The sequence below is a fragment of the Nylanderia fulva genome, unplaced genomic scaffold (genome assembly GCF_048542155.1).
Source record: "Nylanderia fulva isolate GAGA-0341 unplaced genomic scaffold, ASM4854215v1 Scaffold298, whole genome shotgun sequence".
NCBI classification, from domain to species: domain Eukaryota; kingdom Metazoa; phylum Arthropoda; class Insecta; order Hymenoptera; family Formicidae; genus Nylanderia; species Nylanderia fulva.
In genome coordinates, this window is record NW_028190366.1 from 25125 (window position 1) to 36790 (window position 11666).

The 11666-nt window shown below is 31.8% G+C and overlaps 1 long non-coding RNA gene and 1 pseudogene across 1 annotated transcript in view; one reads left to right on the forward strand and one right to left on the reverse strand.

The window, feature by feature from the left end:
- The window catches only part of LOC146722603 (uncharacterized), a 28716-nt gene extending 20488 nt beyond the window's left edge, over positions 1 to 8228 (reverse strand). The window contains exon 1 of the long non-coding RNA XR_014925036.1: positions 8115 to 8228. This is a non-coding gene — a long non-coding RNA (uncharacterized LOC146722603). The remainder of the gene's footprint in view (positions 1 to 8114) is intronic.
- Positions 5926 to 8084, forward strand: LOC146722604 (uncharacterized; annotated as a pseudogene).
- Positions 8229 to 11666: the final 3438 nt, after the last annotated feature.

The window sequence follows — 11666 nt, forward strand, 5'->3', positions numbered from 1 at the left end:
ATAAGAAATGAAATACAATAATTACAAAGGAGTATACTGGTATAATTATTGCGTACGAATTAATCGGAGAAAAGGCTCGTGCCGCGGTTTGCATTTACGCGGAGAGATTCCCCGGGCGTGAGCGATATCCTTCTCACCATATTAAGATGTGTTCAACGTGCGAGACAGGAAATATTCTTCCAAATCGTCGAAATGCAAATGTACCATTGCATTATGATGTAAACGCGGAAGAAAGAATTCTGAGAAAGTTCAAAGAGAATCCCCGGAACAATGTGCGCCGTGCAGCTCGGACACTCGGTCTCTCGCGATACGTGGTGCACCGTACTCTACGCCAAAACGGATTGCACCCGTATTATTTTCAGCGGGTACAACTTTTATCGAGAATAGAGCATCGCACGTCTACTTTTGTGAAGATATTTTTTTCATGTTTATTTCATGTTTTCGCGTTATTAAAAATTTAATAAATATCAACAATCTATGAAAATGCGTAGGATTTTATGCTCAATGCCGGCGAGATAATCTTTTCCGGATTGCATTCTCTGGACAGACAAAGCGAGGTTTACCTACACCGAACAGCGTACTTAATAGCCAAAATTATTATTGGGCGGAAAAAAAACTTGCACGTTATTCGACAATAGGCATTTCAGTATCGGTGGACCACAAACGTGTGGGCAGGAATAATTGGAAACCAAATTGTAAATAATAAATTTTCTTATTAATTAAGAAATTTTCCATTGCAACTTTAATAAATTCTTTTGTGACGTTTTTTTAGATCGGCCCTTATTTCTTACCGCCGCGACTAAATGGTGAATTCTACCGACGTTTCCTGGAAAATGAGTTATGTGATTCACTCGAGGATGTCCCTCTCGATGTAAGAGCAGGCCTCATTTTCCAACATGACGGGACACCTGCGCATTTCGCGCGTCAAGTGCGCGATTTTTTGAATGCGCACTATCCCGACATGTGGATCTGTCGAGGTAGACCAATTATTTGGCCGGCGCGATCGCCAGATCTCAATGTGTTCGACTATTTCGTGTGGGGACACATTAAAAATTTAGTCGAGCACAGGCGTGATAGCACAGAAGCAGAGGTACGAGAAGCAATTCTCGCTGCTTTTAATAGCATCACGCCGGAAATGACGTATCGCGCTACGCGAAATATGGTTCGAAGAGCCGAATTGTGTTCGCGCGAAGGAGGAAATCACTTCGAACAACTGTTGAATTAAAATATGAGAGTGAATTAGACCTATTGGGGATACCACTTAAAAAAAAATGCGCCATGTTATCTACCGCAAGGTGGTGAGGAAAAGATGACAAATATGCCACGAGAGAGAGAGAGAGAGAGAGAGAGAGAGAGAGAGAGAGTGAGAGAGTGAGAGAGAGAGGGTGAGAGAGAGAGAGTGAGAGAGAGAGAGAGTGAGAGAGAGTGAGAGAGAGAGAGAGAGAGTTTCTTGAGAGAATGACTATTTGTTATTCATATTAAAATTTCGACTAAACGTATCCGAGTATTATCGTGTAACTTGCATCGAATTTCTGTTTCCTATGCATTCTGAATTTCGAGATACACAAAAAGTTATGTAAAATTACATTAACAATAAATGCCGAATTACGCGATAAATAATGGAAATGTAATATTTTTTTATTATTTATCATGTAATTTTACACTTATTTTTATATTAGTAATTTTACGTATTTTTTATAGTACATTACCAAATATGAGGTCGAAATTTTAAAATTGTAAAAAATAATTTTTCAAGCCTCCACTTTATAAGCACATACACAGCCGTCCTGATCGGGCTTGTCTTTTGTCGAACGCTCCGCCCAGCGCGCTTAATGACGGCGCCGGGCGCCTAGTGACGTCTCCGCCTCCGAGTGAAGACGCGTACAATTGGCCGACGTTTTTTATGAATAAATCATTAATTATTAAGAATTTCGCAAAATGCTACAGGACTTTTCGTCTCGGTTTGGCCCACTCTACCTATCTACGAGAGTTGGAACACGAGTCACCGGACACCCTGTATATAATTTTTTGCACAATTATAAATATAGATTTTCAAATGTGCCTACACTGCCCGTAGCATTAGAATGATATCCACGTACAAAAAAGCCCAAGATTTTATTTTTGCAATCTATTTTATGAATAAAATAATTATTCATCAAACTAATAAGAATAATTTTATTAAATTGATCAATATATTGGTTCAATTTATCGCGTCATCAAAGGGGAAGGAAAAGAAAATCTCCGATTATGTTTATTTCTTATCAATCAGATATTCGATCAAATGATAAATTGTCGATACTATCTTCGATTGAATTTGCTCGATTCCGAAGTCAAAGTTCACAACTTGAATTTTTATCAACATTTATAATGTAAAATTGTAAAATATAACTAATTTTCTTATCGTGCAAAGTCAATCAAAGATTAGATTGACAATTACAAAACAAAAGCATATGATTTTTCGAATATTTTTAATTATGATTGACAAATAAACGTAATCGGAGATTTTTCTTCTTTCCTCTTCGATGACGATAAATTAAACCAATACACAGATCAATTTAAAAATATTCTTATTACATATTCTTGTTATAATTTTATTAGTTTCATGAATAAATTATTTTATTCAAAAAAATTGCAAAATTATAAGTCCTGGGCCCTGTTCAGGGATTATCAACCTGGTGCTGTCGGCAATGCTGAATATATATATATATATATATATATATATATATACATACCTATTGATTTATTTAGCAATATGTTTATCTATTGAACTATCTATCATCTATCGATCAACCTATCTATCTATCTATCTATCTATCGATCGATCTATCTATCTCTTCTCTCTTTTCTACATTGCATTCTTTTATATATGTACACGTATATAATAATTTTTCAAAAATATTGTACATTACAAAAGTAAAAATAATTAAATTTATAATCTAATAATATATAAAAATCTTTTATGAATATAATGATTACAAAGTTTTAGTAGATAATTTTTTGTAATAAATAAATGATTTATATGATATATTCTTATCTAACTACTGCTCTGTTTTGATAATAATAGCATTATTATGTATTCAATCTCTAAAATACTTTTATATAAATCATTTATTACAAAGAATTATTTACTTTATAATCAATTATAATTATTATAGATAGGCCTGTTTATACACATACACACACTTACACACAATATATATATATGTCTGTGTATGTGTATAAACAGGCCTATCTATAATAATTATAATTGATTATAAAGTAAATAATTATTTACTTTATAATCAATTATAATTATTATAGATAGGCCTGTTTATACACATACACACACTTACACACAATATATATATATGTCTGTGTATGTGTATAAACAGGCCTATCTATAATAATTATAATTGATTATAAAGTAAATAATTCTTTGTAATGATTTATATAAAAGTATTTTAGAGATTGAATACATAATAATGCTATTATTATCAAAACAGAGCAGTATTTAGATAAGAATAAATCATTTATTTATTACAAAAAATTATCTACTAAAACTTTGTAATTATTATATTCATAAAAGATTTTTATATATTATTAGATTATAAATTTAATTATTTTTACTTTTGTAATGTACAATATTTTTAAAAAATTATTATATACGTGTACATATATAAAAGAATGCAATGTAGAAAAGAAAGAAGAGACAGATAAATCAATAGATAGATAGATAGATAGATAGGTTGATCGATAGATGATAGATAGTTCGATAGATAGACAGATTGCTAAATAAATCAATAGGTATGTGTATATATTATAATATATATATATATATATATATATATATATATATATATACAGAGTGTCCCAAAAAGGATCGGAACACTGAAAAATCTCGAAAAGTATACGTTTTACAGAAAAAAGATTCAGACAAAAGTTATAAAAAATCTATTTATTGATCTTATCAGTTTGACCTTGGACGGCGTTACCAAGGTCAGAATAAGGTCACCTTGAATTTTTTAGATGAAATCCTATAATTTTTATTACATATTCTTGTAGCTTATCTGGAGAGCTTTCCAAAACACTAATAAAAATATTTTTTATGGAGTACCCTTTGATTTATAAAGGCTAACAATTTTTTGACATAAAATATAAAATATCTTTGTAAAATATTCCATTTTCGGTAATCATATCTTTTTTGCACGGAATAATGAGACCAATGAATTGGTGTAAAAAAACACAGTTGCTTATAAAAAAAGTATGCTGCTGCATATTGAATATTACATATTCAATTATCTGTTTTCTTTAATAAATTGATTTCTTATTATACTGTGCAAAAAAGTACGTATGATTATCGAAAATGGAATATTTTATAAAGATATAGTTTATGTCAAAAAATTGTTAGCTTCTAACCTTTATAACTCAAAGAGCACTTTATGAAAAATCATTTTATTATAGTGTTTTGGAAAGCCTTCGAGATAAGCTACAAAAATATGTAATAAAAGATATAGGATTACATCTAAGAAATTTAAGGTAACCTTATTCTGACCTTGGTAACACTGTCCAAGGTCAAACTGATCAGATCAATAAGTAGATTTTTATAACTTTTGTCTAAAACTTTTTTTTGTAAAACGTATATTTTTCGAGATTTTTCAGTGTTCCGATCTTTTTGGGATACTCTGTATATATATAAATATATATATATATATGTGTGTGTGTGTGTGTGTATATATATATTTATATATATATATAGATTATATTCTTACTCAATATTTATGGAGTTCAATTGTTATAAATTTTTTTTACATTATATACATATTTTCTAAAGTAACAATTTCTGAAATATAAAGCAGTCTCTTGCTTATTTTAAATAGTTGTTAGTAGTAGAAATATTATAGTAATAATAAGTAGTAGTTACAATAGTACAATAGTAATACTAATAGTTATAAAGTTGCAGTAGTAACAAAAAAAAGAAAAATATCTTCTCCCAGAACGATTTGCATGTGCGCGTTCTGGTTATTAAAAAAAGATATTTTATATCAGAGACGATTTATTCGTCTGTTAGTTGCTTTAAAAATATCTTCTCCCAGAACAAATTGCATGTGCGTTCTGGTTATTAAAAAAAGATATTTTATATCAGAGACGATTTATTCGTCTGTTAGTTGCTTTAAAAATATCTTCTCTCAGAACGAATTGCATGTGCGTTCTGGTTATTAAAAAAAGATATTTTATATCAGAGACGATTTATTCGTCTGTTAGTTGCTTTTAAAATATCTTCTCCCAGAACGATTTGCATGTGCGTTCTGGAAGATATTTTATGCCGGACTTATTTATTCGTAAACTGCTTCTTTACATCAGATACGGTTTATGTATCCTCTGCTTAGTATAAAAATAAAATATTTATATTGAAACTTTATTGTATAATATAGTTTGAATAAGATATAGATTTATAAACAAGAGACTGCATTTATTTTTCACAAAAATCTTTTGATAATTATATAATAACTGATACATTTAATTTTTTTAACAATATTTTAACATTATTTTTTTTTGCAGGCGACGGATGCTGAAGAAAGAGAGACAAGAGGAAAATGACTCCAGGTATAGCACATTTAAGGATATTAACAATGAATCCATCGATAATCAGAAATCGGCAGAATTGCTATCTGATACAATGGATTGAAAAGTTAGTATCCAATCGTTAGTACCCGCGATGCAATGCCTGGAGTCAAATTCAAATACAGGTACGGGTAGTAAAAATGTCGAACTTTGCGAAGATAACAATCATTTTGTTATCGAAAATAGCCCTCTGGATATAAATAATATCCAGGAAAGCATGCCTCAAGGGCGTCGCATTGTCGACTCTTCTCATATGTGGAATGAACTTCAGAGTTCATTCAATAATCATATGAAAGAAATAGAGTGCCAATTTAAATTAATTGGAAAGTCTTAAAAACTAAAACCGAAGGCCAAGAGAAAAATGACTCTAGGAATAGCACATCTAAGAATACTAGCAATGAATCCATCGATTTTCAAAAATCGGTGGAATTGAATTTCGATACAATAGATTCTAAAGTTAGTACTCAAAAAGTGCAATGCCTAAAGTCAATTTCTGAAACAGATATTTGTAATAAAGATATCGAACTTTGCGAAGATGATTATTTTGTTATCGAGAATGGCCCTCTGGATATAAATCGTATCCAGGAACGCTTGCCTGAAGGCCGTCGCATTGTCGACTTTTCTCATGTATGGAAAGAACTCCAGAGAGTATTCAATAATCATATGAAAGGAATAGAGTGCCAATTTAAAAATTGGAAACTCATAAAAACTAAAACCGAAAAGTTTAAGACGCATTTTACTTTCAAATGCCAAATGTGCAATACTGAAGCCGAATTCTGGTCAGAACCCAAAGATCCGAAAATATTAAGCATTGATATGGCTGCTGCAATAGAAACTATTACAGTGGGAATTGGCCATGCCCAATTAGAAGAGCTGTGTGCAGCTATGAATATTCAATGTATGTCCGATAAAAGTTATAATCAAAATCGAGATATGTTAGTAGACGAGTTTGAGAAAACAGCCATGGAAAATATGAAAATGGCTGGCCAAACTGAAAAGCAACTGGCTCTCGAAAGGAACGATGTTATAAACGGTATTCCGTACATAACTGTAATAGCTGATGATAGTTGGAGTAAAAGATCGTACGGCCACGCCTACGATTCTCTTTCCGGTGTTGGTACTTTAATGGTTACCACACGAAAAAAGTTCTTTTTATCGGTATCCGCAATAAATATTGCACGATATACGATGTAGCGGAACGAAACGGAATCGAACCAAAAAACCATAAATGCTATAGAAATTTCGATCGTAACGCAAGCTCCACAAGTATGAAGAGCGACGCCATTGCAGAAGGCTTTAAAAGTAGCCTGGAAATGCATGGATTAATTTTTAGAATAGTTATTGACGATGGCGATAGCAGCGTCTATCAGGTCGTCATTGATAGCAGACCATATCGGGAACAAATGGTGACCTTGAAAAAAATAGAATGCACCAATCATTTGCTGTGCAATCTATGCAAAAAGCTGCAGGCGGTAGCAGGGACAACTCAGCCAAAAATGCATAGAAAGCGCGGTTTTGTCCAGCTACGAAATGTTGTAAAGAACAACATTATGAACATACGAACAGAAGTGATAGAAGCAATTGATTTACGAAATAAACAAGAGCAACCTCACCATGATAAAGCTAGAGAATTACAAAAAGATATATTAAACATTCCTAGTCATATATTTGGTGAACATAAACGATGTAAGAAACGCGGTCGTATGTGACCTTGATGAAACGAAGAAAAATTATGTACCGTTTCTCAAATTACACGATCTTTACCAAAGAGTAGAGAAGGCTATCATATATTTAAGCGCTTATTCCGACGGTTTGTTGTACAAATACACCAACAATCCTGTAGAGTCGTTCAATTCGATAATCTGCAAAAAAATTGCTGGTAAGCGCATTAATTTTAGTAACCGAGGCTCTTACAATGCTAGAGTTGCGGAGGCAGTTTTGCAATATAATTCGAAACAAGGTCTTACGGAAATGCATAAAAGCATGGATAAAAATGTTCCTCCTACTGTCGAGATTCTGGAAAAGCGACGACAAATTAAAGTTGCAAGAACTAGAAAATCTCGGAAAATTGATGAACGACAAAAATGTAAAAGAAAGTCAGGAACAGATTGTCATTACGGTCCGCAATCACAAAAACCTGATCTTCTACCCGAGGTTTTTGAACAACTTCTACAAAATTATTTGGAAAAGTTGTTTGAAAATGGGAAAAATTGGAGACAAATTGAACGTAATACAATAAAGCAAAGTGATTCAGATTTGTGGCATTCACTGAGACAGGAACTGTTAAAATTAGCGTGGCTGATGTAACAATATCGGTTTTTTTTAGAATATCACAATTGTATTTTTGATAAGGACCACAACCCGTATGGTCGAAACGTTAAAATAAACATATATTAACAACTCTAAATTGAAGCCAGTGTTGTCAGTTCAAATTTATAACCATATAATTAATAAATTTCTTTACATCTTAAAAAATGCACGCATTATTTTGTTAAAAAGATAAAATCACTTACCAGAGAGCTCTACAAATAAATAATTATAAATTTCTTTTATCATAACTACAAACGTCAATAACTATGCTCACTTCTGATACTTATTAAAGTTAGATCGATTTTGTCATTTCTATAGTCACTTTGTTGATTTTATAAATATTTCGTAGTGTACTTTGTACATGAACATTAATATTAATCTATTGTTATTTTGCATTTGAATATCATTATAATGTTAATGACATTCCAATCATGATGTAGTAAATTTATACTGTTTATAAAAATTAAGTTCTCTTAATTTTTCTTTAAAAATAAGCAAAATTTAAACAACTTTGATAAAAATGAACAAAATTTAAATCCAAAGAAAGAGTTTCAAAGCTTGCAATCTTTATAAAATGTTACTTTTTTTAGTTTCGGTGAATTTATTAATTTTTGAAAACCATGAATTAAATAAAATGTTGTGTGCCTCGGGTGAGACACAAGGGGTCGCGCCAAATTAGGATAAGGATCCGGGGCGTCAGGACTTATTTCGGGTTGATGAAATAAATGCACTTCACTTTTATTATTAAAACTTTTATTCAAGTAAACCGCTTGACTTTTATTTGTTTCACCACTGTTACACTTGTGCGTATATTGGTTTACGGCACTGTTTAACTATAACTTCGCGTATCGCGCGCGACTGCGAGAAGATGTTAAGATCGCACGCGGCTAGCGAGATCGTTTTAACGAACGACGCGAAAGCGTCTTGAAAGCGACTTTCGACTGAGCGGTGCGTCTTCTGCTTCGTTTTTATAGTATCACTTTTTGGGATTTTCTCGATCGGAAGGGGTGCCTGGCAACAGGCCCCCTTGGTCAAGGACCAAAGTGCAAGCGAAGCAGATTCAAAGTCTTTCTGCTTTGCTTGCGCGTTGAGCAATTTCGGTTCCGCGTATATCTCGCATCGTATGCGTTTTTACGCGGTCAGTGTCCGTCGTCAAGCGGATGTAATACGAGTAATTATTTCTTAATAGTTATATCTCTTAGGGATATAACAAAAATAAAAAATTTTTGTCTTGTGGAATTCTCACTTTCTCAAAAAATCTACGACAATTTTTAACTTTGGAATGTGAGAGTTTAAAGTTGTCCCTGTAAAATCATTTTTTTAATGTTTCTAAAATTTTTTATTATTGCATTATCGCGAATCAAGTAAAAAATGAGTATTTTGATTTTAATTGTTTATAATTTCGTTAAAAATTATCGTAATTCAAAAATAACGATAAAATTAATGAAGTCGCCAGTGATGAGTAAACCCATACAAAATTATCCGATTTGCAAAAAAATGTATCACAAGCGCCAATACGGCTGCTGTGACATTATTCTCAGGTGTTCAAAATGCAACATATTCAAAATTTCAAGCGCTAATGAATCAGAACCGTACGTGACAAAATTTTCCGATTTGCAAAATGTATCACGAGCGCCAATAGGGCTGCTGTGACATCATTCTCAGATGAAATGTTAGAATTAGTGTGAAGGTTAAATAAAATGTGCAAAGTGCAACATATCCAAAATTTCAAGCGCTAATGAATCAAAACCGTACGTGACAAAATTATCCGATTTGCAAAAAATGTATCACAAACGCCAATACGGCTGCTGTGACATCCTCAGATGAAATCATCATAAAAATGCAATATATCAAAAATTTCAAGTGTCAATGATCATATAAAAATCATGGCAAAGAGACATACTCTGTCAGTATTTTATCAAGGTTCCGCAAGAGCATCAAGATGGAAGTAAGTTTGTTGGAACAATCCACAAGAGTAAATTCGATGGAAGAATACATTGTGTGGGAGCAGCAATGTGATGAATTTATTGCATTATTGGAAGAACAAAGTCGAATTAAACGTCCACGGTTAGCGATCGGAGTTCGGCAATCGCTTGTCGCCCAAATTGCTCGTCTGGAAAATTTGAAGAATACTATACGCAGACGTTTTATACACGCAGGTGCCGGAAGTAGAAAACAGACTCATATGGCGAGGAATTGAGAGCCGCATATTGACTAGTGCGGTCATAAATTGTAATCACATCGAACCTCGTCAATTTCTTGAAAATGCTAAAGACATTGTGATCGAGAACGTGCAAAAAGTGTTGCAAAAGTATACTAGTGTTAAAGTAAACACTGTGTTTAATGGTGAGTTTGTGTCGGGTAATAAACATGCCAATAAAAGTATAAATACGAGAAACTATGAACTTTTTCGCACGTCTGATATACGCGAATGGTTTGAGCACCGCGTCATCGAGCCCACGCTAGCATCGCTTGAAGAATTTCAAGAACGTGATAGTGGTTGGGGATTATCGCGAATAATCAATTTGATTATAAATATCAACAAGTAGAATCCGATGCTTGCAAGATGTTATCAGGAGACGCGGTAGCGTCTCGCTAAGTTATATCTTTTATTCGTCAAATTAAAATACAATCTACAAAAAAACAAAAAAAAATATCGAAAGATATCGAAAAGATAGCGAAAATATCGAAACAATAGCGAAAATTATCCGTAGGACGCTACTGTGTATCCTTTACCGGACGTAACACGATTTTCGTAACCTTGAAAACAAAAATTTGAAATATTTCATGAACGGAAACATATTTTTCAAAAGATGACCATATCAATCGAAAGCGCGATTTAGTAACTTACTATAACTATTTTTACTGTTGTATATAAAGATCATTCATACATTGATGTTAATTGCAAAATCGCAAGCAAATCGATCAATATTACATTCAAGAATTTTTTTAAATACTTGACTGTAATTGTGCATAAAATGTAAGCTCCTTATATTTAAAACAATGTATAATTATTTTTAAAAAGTAACTGAAAAGTAACGACTCGTTACTTTTAGAGTAACTGTAACGAGTTATTTTTTAAAATCGGTAACTTGTAACTGTAACTAGTTATTTTTTCAATGAAATAACTGTAACTAGTTACTTTTACAAAGTAACTTTCCCAACCCTGATGTATACATATATTAATTAATGTATATGGAGCATTTCAAAGTGTTTAATTGATCAATCAAAATATAAATGAATAAAAATTTCTTTATTCTGATACATGTTTTAAAGCATTTGCAATGTTTTCCTGATCGCAATCAAAGTTTCGAGATAGATGTTTAAAGCGCATTATTTTCATTATGAATTTTTTTATAAAAAAGGGTCAAATATAATTTCATGATTCTTTAATTTCGACTTATTTTGACTTCATCATTTCACTCTTCAAAGATAGGATGCGACTTCTGTGTGTGATATATTCTGTATATACACATTTCGTTACTAATCATCATTTTTAAGGACGTTTCGTAGTCAAAGGGCTATAATACAAAAACAGCGCTAAGTATTTTTTGTACATTACATTTTTTTTACTTTTATTTTTACTTTTATTTTTTAATTTAAATTAAAAATTTTTATTTAACTTTAAATTTTTTTAATTTCCTAAATTTAATTCTTTGTGCCTTATATTACCTTTTTTGAATATACGTTTAAATATATTTGAATTAAATAATTATTTAGAGATAAATAATTTATTTTTTATAAAGTGATAAATA